The following is a 15,369-nucleotide window of genomic DNA, read 5'->3' on the forward strand; positions in this document are numbered from 1 at the left end:
ACTTAGTATTGTATGTTTGTATAGGTATTTTTTTTGTTTTACTTTGTGGACTGTGTGAGTCAGTAATTAACTCACTTAGTAATAATAAGTAACTGTAGAGTTGTTAGTTTTTGTCTCTTCAAACTTTCTTTAAAACACAAGTATGTTTTCCTTTATTGTATTCTCTGTGGAGCTTTTCTCCCCGGGCCTCTACTGAAAATGGAAATATCTCCAGCTAGACTAGCCCGGTCAACAAATGTAAAATAAAAATAAATAAAATAAAATAAAATAAATGTATGCACCCTTACAGGACTAGTACAGGCTTTGCCATTTGAAAGTTCCTTTTGGATGTGTTTCTCAGTGGATGTTTTTATTATTGTTCAAATTTATTAGAAAAGTTATGCTTGTTTAGGGCAAATGAAATGCTGAGCTAATAACTATGTACACAGCTACTGTGTATTTATATCATTTTTTTCTTGTTCGTGTATATACTGTGGTATGTTAATTGTTGCCATTTGTCCTGAGTTATGCTAAAGTGGTCCAATGTTTAGGACTAGTTCATTTACTTGGTTAACAAAGAAAGGAAATATGAATAAATAAACTAGTTTAGTCTAGACCAGTAATCTTTAATTTGCACATGCTCAGTAAGAAATAGACCATCAAACATTCCATATGTTTCTTTGAAAATGGAAAGAAGATCCATGAAAAGACATTGTGGTAGATAGATTATATGGCCCAGAAGGTGTTGTAGAACGATGTGAGGGAATGTGAGGTGCTAGATATTTAGAAAGCGAGAGATAGAAAGAGAGAACGAGAGAGAGAGAGAGAGAGATGGAGGCGGGGTTGAAGATGGTATACCTTTGCTCTGGATAAGTTTAAACAGGTGAGTTGTGTTTAATAAATTTGTAGTGGGTACACAAACAGTGATGGTGGTGGTGAAAGTGGGTATATTAAAACAAAATAATTTGCATCATACTGTAGTAGTTATGTACTGAGGTGGTGGTGCTGCAGTAGCGCTGTCGCCTCACAGTAAGACGTTGACCCATTTAATTCTCAGCTAGAGCGTCTTCTGTCTGGAGACATGCGTGAGTGGGCGTACCTTCGTTGAAGGTTGTGTGTCAGGGCTGGCAACTCGGTACATAAAAATCTACTGCCAATTATTAGCAGACCGGAGTTCCGCTGTGGCGACCCCTAACTGGGAAAAGCTGAAAGACACAACAACAACTGTAGTAGTTATGAACTGGCAGCTTACAGATAATGGGGTGGTACATAGTTCTACAACTCAGGTAAATGTAAGGGAGTTAAAAGGGTACAGAGGTTGCAGGATATGGTATTTCAAATGGTGGAGGACAAAGTAGGAGAGGATGAAAAGGTGGGCTGGAGGGAATGGGGTTAGATTAAGGCAGTGTTATGGGGACAGATAATTGGGAATGAGGATAGCAGACAAAGATTAAATAGCGGAGAGGTGCTGTGTAGATTGCCAGTTCACCCTGGTCTAGCACCCTTGTCCCTTATGGATATGAATAACATATAAATGTTCTTCCCAGCTCTGAGTTATTCATACTCCAATTACAAGGGCTAATAGCCTCACGGGAATGCATGGCTATGCTTCTAAAGGCCCTCACAAATGAATAGCCTGTAAGTACCTTTGAACCTATGAACCTGTATCTTGGTATGTGGATTTGAAGTTCTTAGATGTGGGGCAGACAGAGATGGAGCTGAAGAAAAGGAAGTGGTGAATGAGAAGTGATTAGGAACCTAAGCCCATAGTATAGTGGTTGAAAGATAAGAGGAAACTGACGTGGATTAAAACAATAGCCTAGTTTCTTTTACTTTGACTCATTTTTTATTTCCTTCATCCCTAAGAATGGGTTAGCTTTCTCTGTTTTAACTTTGTCATCTCCAGCTAATATTGCAGTGTTTCTTTTTTATTTTCTTTCCTCTTAGAGTGTGTAGACATCACATTATGCCATCTCTCACTCAAATACCAAGAAAAATGCAGTAAGTAACATCAATGGGAGTAGGCCTGGTGCAAAAGCCACACCAGTGAGTATTAGCCTACAATGAATTATTTTATAGTGAAATGTTAGCAATCTATTATAAACAACCAAGCTGTATTAAGCTACTGTATGTTGATAATTTCCCTGCTCTGTGATGGAAAGTGGCTGGGCCATCCACCACCCTCAAATGAGTGATCTTTATATGCTAAGGACCAATTACCTAAGTTACACTGTCCATTCACCTGACCATTAGATTACTCCCTCTTAATCCTAACCCCTAGCTCCTTGGTGTCTGCATTCAATATCTAAAACACAAACCTTTTTTACATGGTGCTCCCTTTCTAGATACTGAGCACCAGTAGATTCAGTCACTCTAAGCAGTAACTGCCCTCATTGTTCAAGTGCAGGAACTACCCTAAACTGATTTTTTTCTGCAAGTGAGGGCATCTAAGGTCAGGTGAGCCCTGCTACATGCAGCTTCACTTCCATTCCCTGCCCTCAATTCTCTCCCACCCTACCTCACTGTAGCTTTATACTGCCAGGGTTCACATAGCACCTGTGACACCTAGCCACTGTACTTTCCCAGAATATATTAGTGCCATTGCAAAATCACTCTTCATTTTATTTAGCTATCCCCAATTTCCACACAGTAGTTAGCACCATTCTTAATGCCTTTCCCTTCCCACACTGCTCTGCACTGCATCTGTTTCTACTCATCCCCTTCACTGACAGTACATGTAAACATACCATTAGTAATGCTCCCTCCCCCATTCATGTTGTCTATTTCTATCTCATTCGTTCCCATCACTTATTCTTTCTCCCTTATTTTACTAATAAAGTATAATATGCTTTTACAGTGCAGCAACATGATAACTCAAGTCATCCTAATTTCTTTTATTTTCATCCTAGCTTCTTTTTCAACTTAACACATCACTCAAATAACCACTCACACTCTTTGGTTTAACCTAACTACACACTTACCATCCTATATTCCCATTACTTTACAGTACTTCTACTTAACATCTGATTACAAAAATCTTCACCCAAACTCAAGTACAAGATAAAAGGCTTAAACAAAATCTTCACCTATACCATATCCATCTCTGTATTCGTATGTTTGTGATATACACCCCAGTCTAGGCCTAACACTTCCACAACAACAAACTATCAACAGTAACTAAGAACCACAGTTCACAAACAGCCCATATAAATGAAGGCTGCCAGCCCTCAAGCTATATCACATTAACATTAGAATTATCTGCATCAAAGTGGCAGGTATCCATAGCTGGATAGTTTATTACTCGTCTGGTAAACTTGCCCTCACAGAAACCTGACTCAAACCTAATATCAGGGATGATTAACTTCTGTCTCTGGTGTACAGCATTCTCAGGACTGGTAGGATGTACAAGAGAGCTAGCTGATGGATAGCTATCATGTACTCAGTCACCTTGGACTTATCCTTATCTACAACACAAATCCCCAAATTTGACAATGCTGAAGTACTTGCATTCTCCCTTAAACCAAATTTGCATAAAAGCCTCTGCATTATTGGCCTCTACATTCCTCCAAACAGCAACAACATTCCCACTGCTGAAGGCATTCTGTCCTGGATATCAATCAATGTAACACAAGAGGCCATAATTTTAAGAGACCTTAAAATAAACTGGTTACCCACAGATACAAGCAATCTGTCTTGCCATGTAAACTTATATGGCTTTGCTTAACTTGTTAATACCCACCAGGTCCAGAAATCCTGCCAAAAGAATACAGTCCTTGACCGGATTCTAATAATACTTCCAAGAAATATCTATCAAGAGGGAACACTACTTGATAGCTTAAGTGACCAGAATCCTACTTATGCCATAAGCAACTCTGCAAAGCAGCAAAGCCATACCACTACAACCTGGGAGGAAATCTATCTAATTTTAGCAAAGATACTTTTATAATGCCCTAAGGATTTGCAATTGGAATTAACTAAAATACTTCCATTAGACAAAGCAACAAATACATTCAATGAAATATTTCTCAGTATACTAGATCAACAAGTCTTCATGAGAAGAGCAAGATTTAAACTAAACCCTACTCCTTGATTACTCCCTACACAAAACAATTAATGAAGACAAAGCATGGCAACATGACACCCAAACAAAACTGAGTCAGATGATGAACAATACCATAAATTATGTAACCAAACTAAACTTCCCTTTTTATGCTCTAAATAACCTATTCCATTTGGTTATAGATTCACCTTACCTGTCCCATGGTCAATAACTATATATTACCCAATGAGAATAACTGGGATCATTACACATATAATTTGAGGGTACTCCCTCCATGCATGAGATAAGGCATTTAGGAGCTGCCTCTGTCCATTAGTAGTACAATGGTGCAATCCTGGACTAAATTTTTGTTTCCCCTCCATAGATCTAAGCTGCGCTTAAATATGGACAGGGATGAAGTTTGTTTTATGAGGATGGGGAGCCTGTTTCACAGCAGCAGTATCTACTGCAGACTACATCTGTCCCTCCAAACTGTTCTGTTGATGTTGCAGAAGAGATTCATATCTCTAGTATGTCTGATGCCATTTGACTTGCTAATGTGCAATAAATCCATCAGTGCTGGGGTTGGAGGATTCTTTGTATGCCAGACACAGGTCACCTCTAACTGTCTGTAGGATACCAAGTATAGTGACAGTGCTTTGAGTTGGCCCACATAGGACACATTGGTTAGGCCTTGGAAACTTTTAGTGCGGCACCTCTGTGGGTGTTTCAGTCTTTGCATATGTCTGAACAGATGCATGTCAAAGGGGGCATTATGTTCAATGATTGGCCTAATGAGGGCTGAGTAAAGGGGACAATGACCTCCCTACATCTAGATACAATACCCTTTGTTTATAAGCTGTGCAGTATAGAAGGACTTTTTTAACAATTCTCCATTCTAGTCAGCTGATTCCATCCCTAGGCTGAACATGTCCCAATTCAACTATCAAAAACCTTCTTCTCAAACTAAAACTAGCCACTTTAGCAGCTGACAGCCTTCCTGCAGAGTACACTAAAACAGGTCCTGATGCACTGGTCTGTTCAGTATCCATACTAATAAATCGATCCATTCAAGAATATTATGTCATACTATTGAAAAAAACATTTATACCACATTTAAATAAGGGAGGCAAATCTACTGAATTATTAAATTATAGACCAATTGCCATACTCTCCCAACTATCTGAGGTCATTGAAGCATATATCCACTCACAATTACTGGAATATTTTCAAAACAGTAAGCTACTTTCCCCAACTCAAAGCGGCTTTCATCCAGGCCAGAAAGACAGCATTACTGTCTTTCCTTAACACCATACATTGACAGGAATGAACGAAAACCACTCTCTTCACATTTCCTGGACCTTGGAAAAGCATTTGACACTCTCTGCTATCCTACACTCCTGCACAAACTGTCACAACTGGCCATATCTCCATCTACCATCTTATGGTTTAACAGCTACCACAGCAATAGAATGGCAATGTGTTAAATGAAACCTTAGCTACATTAGTTTGTTTCCCTCTGAAATAGGTGTCCCAAAGAGATCCATATTAGGACCCATGCCATTTAATATATTTATAAACGATCTGACCACAGGCTCCAAAAATGCAGCTGTAATGCAATATGCTGATGAGTCACTTCTCATTTGCTCTGTCACACACATTATCAGAACTGCATACAATTACCCAGGAAACTTCTGTTCAGTGGAGACGTAGTTACAGAAATCTCAGTTACTAGTTAATGCAAAAAAACTAAACTCCTTTTATTCTCTTCCAAGCCTAGCTGGGATGACAAATCTGCTTTCACTATCACTCCCTTAAATGATAGTATTATACAAGTCAATCCCCCATGCAAAACTACCAGAAGTTGTAATAGACGATACTTTGAAATTTGATGTCCATTTCCAACAAACCATTTAAAAACTTTTCAAAAATTAGGCATCTTTTATAGATCTAAGCCATATCTAACTGAGTTTATGGACACAATCACCTATTACCTTCCCTCATGTATGCTTCCTCCGTTTTCACCAATCTACAAAATTCACAACTATTCAAAATTAAATAATGCCACAATAAAATAGCCCAGTTTGTAGCTAACATACACAACAAAACCATCACTGTATTGCATTCAAGCAACTTAACTGGGTCACGCTCCCAATACTTAGCCTTACTTAATTAAAAACAGCTCATGAGATCTTCCACCAGCCACATAATTGTCTGTCTCTTGCTACTCTCCTTTAGTGATACAGGTCACCAAGAAGTTTTTAATCACAAATTCAGAACTTTATCTCCATCGACAGAGCTCATAACTCTTTAGGAAATTCCGGTAGTCTACTTATATCTCTAAATTATGCAATACATTTCCTTTATCACTGATTATATAACTAACAAAATGTAAAGTTTCAATTACCTCACATTACAAAAATAATTGTCTCTCTCATTTTGTAAACCTTTCTGGCTAGTTTTTCCTAAAGGACTATACTACTATTTACAACCAGTCTTTATAGCAAAACTTTTGAATAGCCAAAAGCGAAAAGCCACAAACCGAATGTAAAATATAAATTTATTAGAACCAACGAACTTCAAAACGAACAGACTTTAAAAGTAACAATCAAATAACTTCAACTACACAAACGATCAAGAATAAGCACTTTCGTTTAAAAGGCTTTAAACTTCATCAGACAATCAATTAAATTACATCACTTCCTTTTATAACCTTCTCTTTTTTCAAAAAATCCCGCTCACATGACTCATACAAAACGAGCATGCCCAGTAATATAAAAATGACTATTTGAAAATATTTTGACTTTCCTCATGTATATATAGTTACGAATTCCTATATTGCATAAATACTATAATATATACTTTATATGAGAATTTACCAATATATGGAAGAACTGATAACAAGAATATATAATAAAAATATTTAATATAAAAAAATTAAATAAATTAAATAAAATATTTTCCGTAACTAATTTCATTGTAATATTAACATTATTATACAGAAAATACTGTAATATTAGCCATTCAATATAATTTAAATGAAATTTAAAATGTTTAAGTGAATAATATTATTCTATAATAAAAATACAAATAATGAAAATAAAAATAGAGATAACTTATGATGTCAGCTTACTTGGAAATAGAAAATCATTTAAAATACACCACTATATAGATTATATTTTAAAACCTTATTAAATTATTTAATAAAATAAATGTATATGTTTATATTGTTTTTAAAAATCTTTCTTTATATATATATATATATATATATATATATATATATATATATATATAAAATCTTTTTAAAAACTTTTTCAACATACAATATTAATCCATAGAAAATATTAAAAAAATATATATATGTATACTATATATTATATATACACATATATATATGCCAAACCATCTCCATTAATGTTCACCCATATCTAAAAAATCTCCACCTATACCAGATAAATAATATATATACTATTATTAATGAACAAAATTTAAACCACATTATTAAAAGGATTTATTTATGTGAAAAAAATAATTCATCCTAATGTGCTTAAATTTATGATCTAATATCAAATATATAAATTTATTTTTAAATATATAAATATATAATATGATAAATATTTAAAATTATATAAAATTATATCTAAAATTAATACTCAAAATACGTTATTTTAATCTTAAATTTTCTTTCTATTTAGTGCCATTAAGTTGAGTATTGGTGCTATAGTACTTCTTTCATTTATACCAGGCCATGTGTCTGCTTGTAGTTTAATTTGCCATTGTAATTCTCTTTGTTCGAATATTAAACCCCAAGGGGTTTTGTCTTTTATCTCCACATGATCTATAATTATAAAATGAAACCGATGATTATTATACTCATTAATGTGTTTTGCTAAAGCGTTATTCGCTTTATTTTTCTTAATTGCATATTCATGTTCATAAATTCTTTGAGATAAGGCTCTCTCTGTTTTGCCTACATAAAATGAGGCACACAAATCACACATGACTAAATAAACTACAGCTTTTGATCTACGGTTGTATTTATTTTAAAAAAAATATTTTTTATTTCTTAAATAAAAAAACTGTCCTACATTAATTTTATGGCACCAGTTACAAGCACCACACTTATGCATTTCATTTATTACCTTATTATTATTTATATTTTGGGTATTTGATCTTAATAAATCTTTAAAACTTTTCCCTTTTCTATATACAATTTTAGGGAAATTGTCTATATATTTCTTACACTGAGGATCATTCATTAAAATCGCCCAGTTATTCATAAATATTTCCCTTATTATTTGATATTCCTGCGAAAAAGTAATAACCAATGCTTTTGTAAATTGATTTTCATTTTCATTTTGCAACATTAGATTATTAGCCATAGGATTTATTATCGTGTCTACTTTAAAAATAGTTGTCATATTTTGATCTCCATTATCTATATTATTAGTATTCATATTATACTCATTTAAAATTGGAAAAAAGTGACCATTTAATCTTTTTTGTGTCACCTCAGTAATTAATTTATCAATTAATACAGGTGGATAATTTTTATTTATAAACATACTTCGTAAGAAGTTACACTCTATTTGAAATTCAGCAAAGTTAGTAATCATTCAGGCAGCTCTTACCAATTGCCCTTTTATAACTGATTTTTTCTGATGTTCTGGGTGTGCACTACTATAATGAAGAAAACTATTAGAGTATGATTCTTTTCTTTATAGCAAAACTTTCATATAACCTGTAGAACATTTGTTTAACATTTCTCAAATTCCTATTTACCATCCATGCGTTCACCTCTTCAGTCTACTCATTCACAAAAGTGATATAAAACTTCTGTTTTGCAGAAATTATTTAATAGTAGTCAGTGTTTCAGTTTCTTTCAATGACTGTATAATACTGGCATTAATATTTTCTTAGAATTTTGTAGGGCATTTCATTGGTCTGGTATTTACTAAAGCAAATGTTACATGACAAAATGCTTGTTAATGTAAACATGTATGAATACTTCGTATATTGTTTCTTTTTGTGGAGCTTTTCTCCCTGGAACTCCATTATAAAGGGATACCTTAACCAGACAGTCATTCCCAGTCAACAAATGCAAATAAAAATAAAAATAAATACATCTATATACTTAAATAAAAACACTAAGGACAGATGTGGGGAGAGATGGCTTAGAAGTATGAATATTCAAATGATATCAAGCAAGTTTTGTGGAAAACTGTAGAGACAGGCAGTACAAGAGTGTTATTTTTAAACTGGAAGGGGACAGAATTGCCAGTGCAGGAGCAGCAGGCATTACATGAGTAGGTTAGGCTAGGAGTTGTATCAACTGCAATAAAATACATAAAATAGGGGAAGCTAGGAGGAATACATAACTTTCAAACTGATCTGTTTTTAATCGTTGGTGTCTAAATTGCTAAGAGTTTGGTTAGGTTTAATGAATGAAATTTTGGACAAGGGGAAATTGCCATATTCAATTACAGAAACAATTGAAAACTGCTTTCTAAAGAAAAGGGTGTGGGTTTGAGGACACCACCAACTTCTATCTAGTTTCTTTAGGTAAGGCAAGTGTTAAATTGCTTGCTAAGGTGTTCAATTAAATATTAGCAGGAGTCCTTCCTTATGTTGTGGGAGACATATATATATATATATATATATATATATATATATATATATATATATATATATATATACACACACACACACACATGCACACACACACACACACACACACACACACACACACACACACACACACACACACACTAATTGAATTTTATTGTTTCTATAGAAAAAGAATCATGAAGAAATGTAGACATCATATTAATATTCAGATTACTTCTGAAACTATGAGCTGGCGTAATCTCATAAAGTCTGACTTTTTGTTACTGATTTCCTTATTGATCCAACACAGTCTGTCATATTTACATTAATTTTTGCACTTACGACTACTATAGTAGTAACAGTTCATTCTTGTATCCTTTCGCCATATCCTAGTTTATCACCTTTTTCTAGCTGTCAGCTATTTAATTACCTTGGAAGCTACCTTCTTACCTCAGAACACATTTGGTAAGCACAACACATACAAACACACACAGCACATTGCACTCCAACTAAACTAACTTATGCTGGGGTTCTTACAAGACCACTGCCTAAGCCTCCCAGGCTAAAGACTAAGAAACGTCAGACATTAGTCCTCACAGCAACATACCCACCTTCAAACTTCACTCTAGGATACATACCACTAGGAGTCACTAGGATGCAGACTGCAAGCCCTTATGACCCACTGAGATTGCATCAAACCATCATAATGTTTTAGTAATAGGTAACTGTACTGTAAGGTGCATGGACACCACTCTCACCATGCTGGATAAGAATAGGATGACAAAAAGCTTTCTTTCTGGAGCCAAAATCTAGGACATAAAAAGGGCTCTTAGATACAACCATCCTGACAAATCCAATTATGTCCTGATAGTGGTCCACTTGGGAGTGAATTAACTTCGGTGCTGTACCCAGACAGACATACAGGAGGATATGACCAAGCTTGCCCTGCACGTGTCTGCAGCACTTAAAACACTGATCTTGAGTGATATTTTGCCATCACCAAGAATGATGCCTAGACTCAATGACAAGATAATTAGCCTTAATAATTGGTTATGTAGTTGGTGCCATTCTAGGGGGATTCAGTATGTGTCTGCTTGAGATGAAATGTCTATAAGTCTTCCTGCTTCACCAGGGATGGTCTGCACTTCTGTTACCAAGGCTTTTGCATTCTGGCTAAAGCCTTTGCTGCCCCCATAGTTCCTTTTTTAGACAAAGTCAATCTGATGGATATTTCACCCTGCTAAATTCTATTTGGAACACATTGACATGGCTCTACTCAGTGTCAAGAGTCTTAACAAAAAAAAAACTTGAGGTTCAACTACAACTTGAACACAATCATATATTTACAGTTACAGAAACATAGTTTTAGAGCATTGAAAGCACTCATGCTATTCCTGACTGTAATGCTTATCATGCCTTCAGACCTACTGTCAGTTGTGGGGGGAATATCAGTATTTGTCAATGATATCATTATCGCATGACAGATTCCTTTGGACACCACTTTTAAACTCCTAGAAGTCCAAATCATCAAAAGCAAGACTAATTACCACTTCAGGGCTAGCTATAGAACACCTTCTAGTAACCCCTTCTTTTCATAATAGTTATCTTAAAATATTAGCTGAAATTCCCATTAAAACAAGGCCTTTCTGCTAAGGAATTTAGCTATCAATCAGTAAACTGGCTGGCCTACATTCCCAATGTTTGGCATGCCCAATACTTCATTGACATTATAAATGCTAACTTTCCTACAGAAATAGCCAACCATCCTACTAGTGGCCCAAATATCCTTGATCTAGTCCTCACAAATATGGTCACTTCTTGTACATTTCCATATGTATTATCATGCCTTGTTAAATCTGACCATAATTTAGTGACCTTTTCCTTTAAAACTGGTGGTAATTCCCTTGTAAATAGCTTTGTTTTTAGGGACTTCTCAAAAGCAAACCTTTCTCAGTTACTCGATGACCTATATAAATTCTGCTGTAATCCTCCTCCACCAAAGGATTCCATTGCTAAAGCTGCTACTATTGCTTGTGACTTCTACTCACACTTAAATGGTTGTATTGCTAAGGCAGTCCCTATCCGACACCAAATATAATGAGAAATTTAAAAAAAGTTCCAGTGGTGAAATACTTATATAAATATATTACGTAACAAGAGAAATAAATTACTTAATATTTATAATAGTTCTCATTCTGCATACCTTAAGAACACACTTTAGTAAACTAATAAAGAGCTTAAGGGAACCATTAGGAAGCTAAACTTAAAATAGGCACTAAATCCAAGATTAACTACAAATCTTTCTTTACCTGTGTGAGGAAGTTAAGAACTAACACACAACAATGTTTAAAGCTAGTCTACAGTAATACTACATTCGTTGGACCAAAGAAATGGTTAATATCCTAGCTAACAAATTTAGTGAAAATTTTACTCCACCCACAGTTATAGCTATTCTGCAGTTGACAAAATTATAGCCAGTGACTGTTTTGAACTGCCCAGACTTATACTTCAAGAAAGGTTCACTTTTGCTTGTCTGAGGACTGTCTTCACCATCGCTGGTTGTTGATTGGTTGAAAGCAAACAGATATTGTTTAGTATCTGTCAAAAGTTTAAGATGTAACTTCACTAAGATAGCAGAGTTAGCTAACATGGTGGAGGAGATTGGAACCAAATTTATCTAGAAAATGTTCAAATGTACTGCACAGGAGAATGTTTAAAATTAGCAAAGTGTTCCATATAGGTTCACTATTTACTAGCCAAGTTACTGACAAGGAAGGGAAAAACTAAAAGTAAAAGGTGTGGAAGCTCAACAGCTATAGCAACAACTGGGGCCTACTCCACAAGATGTTGTTCAACTAGTTTTCAATAGTGATGGCCTTACCAGTTATGGGATTCATATTGCTACCTTCCTCAATCCACTTAGGGATTTTTACTTTTAAAATTCAGTGGTTTCAGAGTGCAATAAACAGGTCAGAGAAATAGCAACAGCAAATATTCTTGACCTGGTCCTCACCAACATGGGTGACTGTTGCACCACCACAAATATAGGACCCTCACAGGTTAAATCTGATCATAAATAAGTCACATGTGAAGTAGCTATAACACCTGAACCTCTATTAGGTGAAATCAGGCTGTAAAAATTCACCAAAGCTAATTTTACCCTCCTATGAATTGGCATAAATAATTTCCAAGCTCTTGTTCCCACAGATGGCATTGACAACTATACTAAGGTATACACAAATGCCCTGTACAAGCACGCATACAAATGCATTGACACAGCTGTATCTGATAGGATCAAAACAAGATTCTCAAGAAGAAAACAAGCCTTCTTGGTGGGCATCTAGCATTAATAAGTTTATTTATTTATTTATTTTACATTTGTTGACCGGGCTAGTCTAGCTGGATATATGTCCATTTTCAGTAGAGGCCTGGGGAGAAAAGCCAAATTGTTAATACATTGTTATAAAAGTAAGACAAAAAAATAGTAACAGTTATAAAATTCCAACAGCAGTAATGAAAAAGTTTTTTTTTTTGTGAGATTACTTATTAAGTAGGTCTAAATGATAAGCTGTGTGAAGATAAGAACACAATACTGTTGACAAAATCACTTACTGTGCGATCTGCTTAGCATAATATTCATACAAAAATGTAATTTAAAGACATATTGTAAGGAAGGAAAATAAAATGTGAGGGAGGTGAGGGAAAGAATGAAAGGTGTCAGAGATAGATTAGATGTAGTTTAGGATATGATCATTTTATAGGGGAGGTAGAAGAGTTACTGTTAATAAAGGGAAACAGGGATAGTCTTAGGAAAGAGAGGGAGAGACTTCAGGGATAAGTAGTAGGTGAGGGTAGTATTTCAAACTAAGCGTAAAAGTTGAGCTAAAATGTCCCCTACAGAGATATTGGATGAAGTTAGGTTGGAGGTGAGGACAGATAGATAAGAAAGGAAGAGCAGGGTTAGTCTGGGTTAGTGCATGGGCACAGCCATGTTTTGTTAAGAGATTTTTCTTAAATAACTGGAGAGAAGTCAGTGTTGAGATGTCTGAGGGTAGTATATTCCAAACTTTTCCCACTGCGTTAGAGAACAAGCAGTCTCCTGCAGAGTTATTGGGTAAATTGGTGTTGATCAAAAGTTTGTTAGAAGACCGTAAATGTTTGAGGTTATAATAAGGGGTGATAAGGCTCAGGAGTATTGGAGTTTTAGTGGGTTGGTAGGGGGTTTTCTGAGCTATTATAAGTTGTTGAAGTTTAATCTGATTGGGAAGTTCCAGCCAACCTAATTATTTTAGATTAAGGCAGTGATGAGTCCTAAAAGGGGATCCGGTAGCAAATCTAGCAATGTTATTGTAACATATAGCAAGTTTATTGAGATTTTTTTTTTGAGAGATTGGTATAGATAGGGCATGCATAATGTAAAGTAGAGATGAGGTGAGTTCTGGCTAGAGTAATTCTAGTAGTTGGAGTAAGAAAGGGTTTATTCTGTATAAGGTTCCTATTTTTTTGTTCACAGATTTTATGATAGAGTTAATGTGAATTTCAAAATTAAGATTATTGTCTATAGTAATTCCTAAAAGTTTTGTGGTGGTATCAGGAGAGATGCTGGTACTGTTATTGGAAGTAATAGTGAAATTTAGGGGGGGTGTGCTTTCATGTTGGTGAGAAGAGTAGTAGTTTTGTTTTCTTGGGGTTAAGTAGAAGACAGTGTTGTGAGAACCATTGTTCTACTGTGTTAAAAGCTTTTTGGGTAAGAGTTAGAAGTTCAGTTTGAGAGGTAGCGTTGCAGATTATAGTGGAGTCATCTGCATATTGAATACAGGTAGTATGTGGGATAGCTGATCGAAGGTCATTGATAAATATGGAGAATAGAAGTGGTCCTAGGATGGAGCCTTGTGGCACACCTAGAGAAATAGGAAGGAGGTGAAATATTGAATTTTTCCAGAGTACTGCTTGTTGTCGGTTTTCAAGGTAAGATTTAAACCAAGTTATACTGTGGAGATCAAGTGAGAGAGTATTGAGAATGTGCAAGAGTAGCTGGTGAGTCACCATATCGAAGGCTTTGGATAGGTCTATGAATAGTGCTGAAGAGAGATTGTTTTTGTTACGGTTACTGTTAATGGAGTTAGTGAAAGAGAACAATGCAGTGGTAGTACTGCGTGAAGGCCTAAAACCATGCTGACAGTTGGCAAGTAAGTTGTTTTGGAGAAGATGGTTTAGGAGTTGTTTGTGGATACATTTTTACATAATTTTGGCAAGAGGGGATAACAGTGCTATGGGACGATAATTAGAGAATTTGTTAGAGTTTCCTCCTTTATGTAGTGGGATAATGTGAGATATTTTCCAGATTTCAGGGACAATGTTCTCATTGATAGATCTGTTTATTAATACAGAAATGGGGTAGGCAATGGCTTTAGCTCCAATTTGCAGGAATTCAGCAGGGAGTTTGTCTGCTGAGGGGGTGCAAGGTTTAAGCTTTTGTAACAAGGATGAGATATATGATGTGGAAATAGGAAGAAAGTGAGATGAGCAGGATGTGTTTACTGAAGAAGGAGGTAGCTTTGAGGTATCAGGGGTTAGGTGACTTGCAAGATTTTGTATAGTATTAGTGAAGAAGGAGTTAAAGGCATTTGCTGTTTGTATAGGGTTGTCAGGGTTCAAGTCTTGTGGGTTGGGTGTAATAGATTGGCCTGGGGATAGAAGATTATTGATGGAGGACCAGAATTATTTTGGTGCCTTATTGGATG

This window comes from Protopterus annectens, chromosome 3.part1, assembly GCF_019279795.1.
Source record: "Protopterus annectens isolate FY-2018-M chromosome 3.part1, PAN1.0, whole genome shotgun sequence".
NCBI classification, from domain to species: domain Eukaryota; kingdom Metazoa; phylum Chordata; order Ceratodontiformes; family Protopteridae; genus Protopterus; species Protopterus annectens.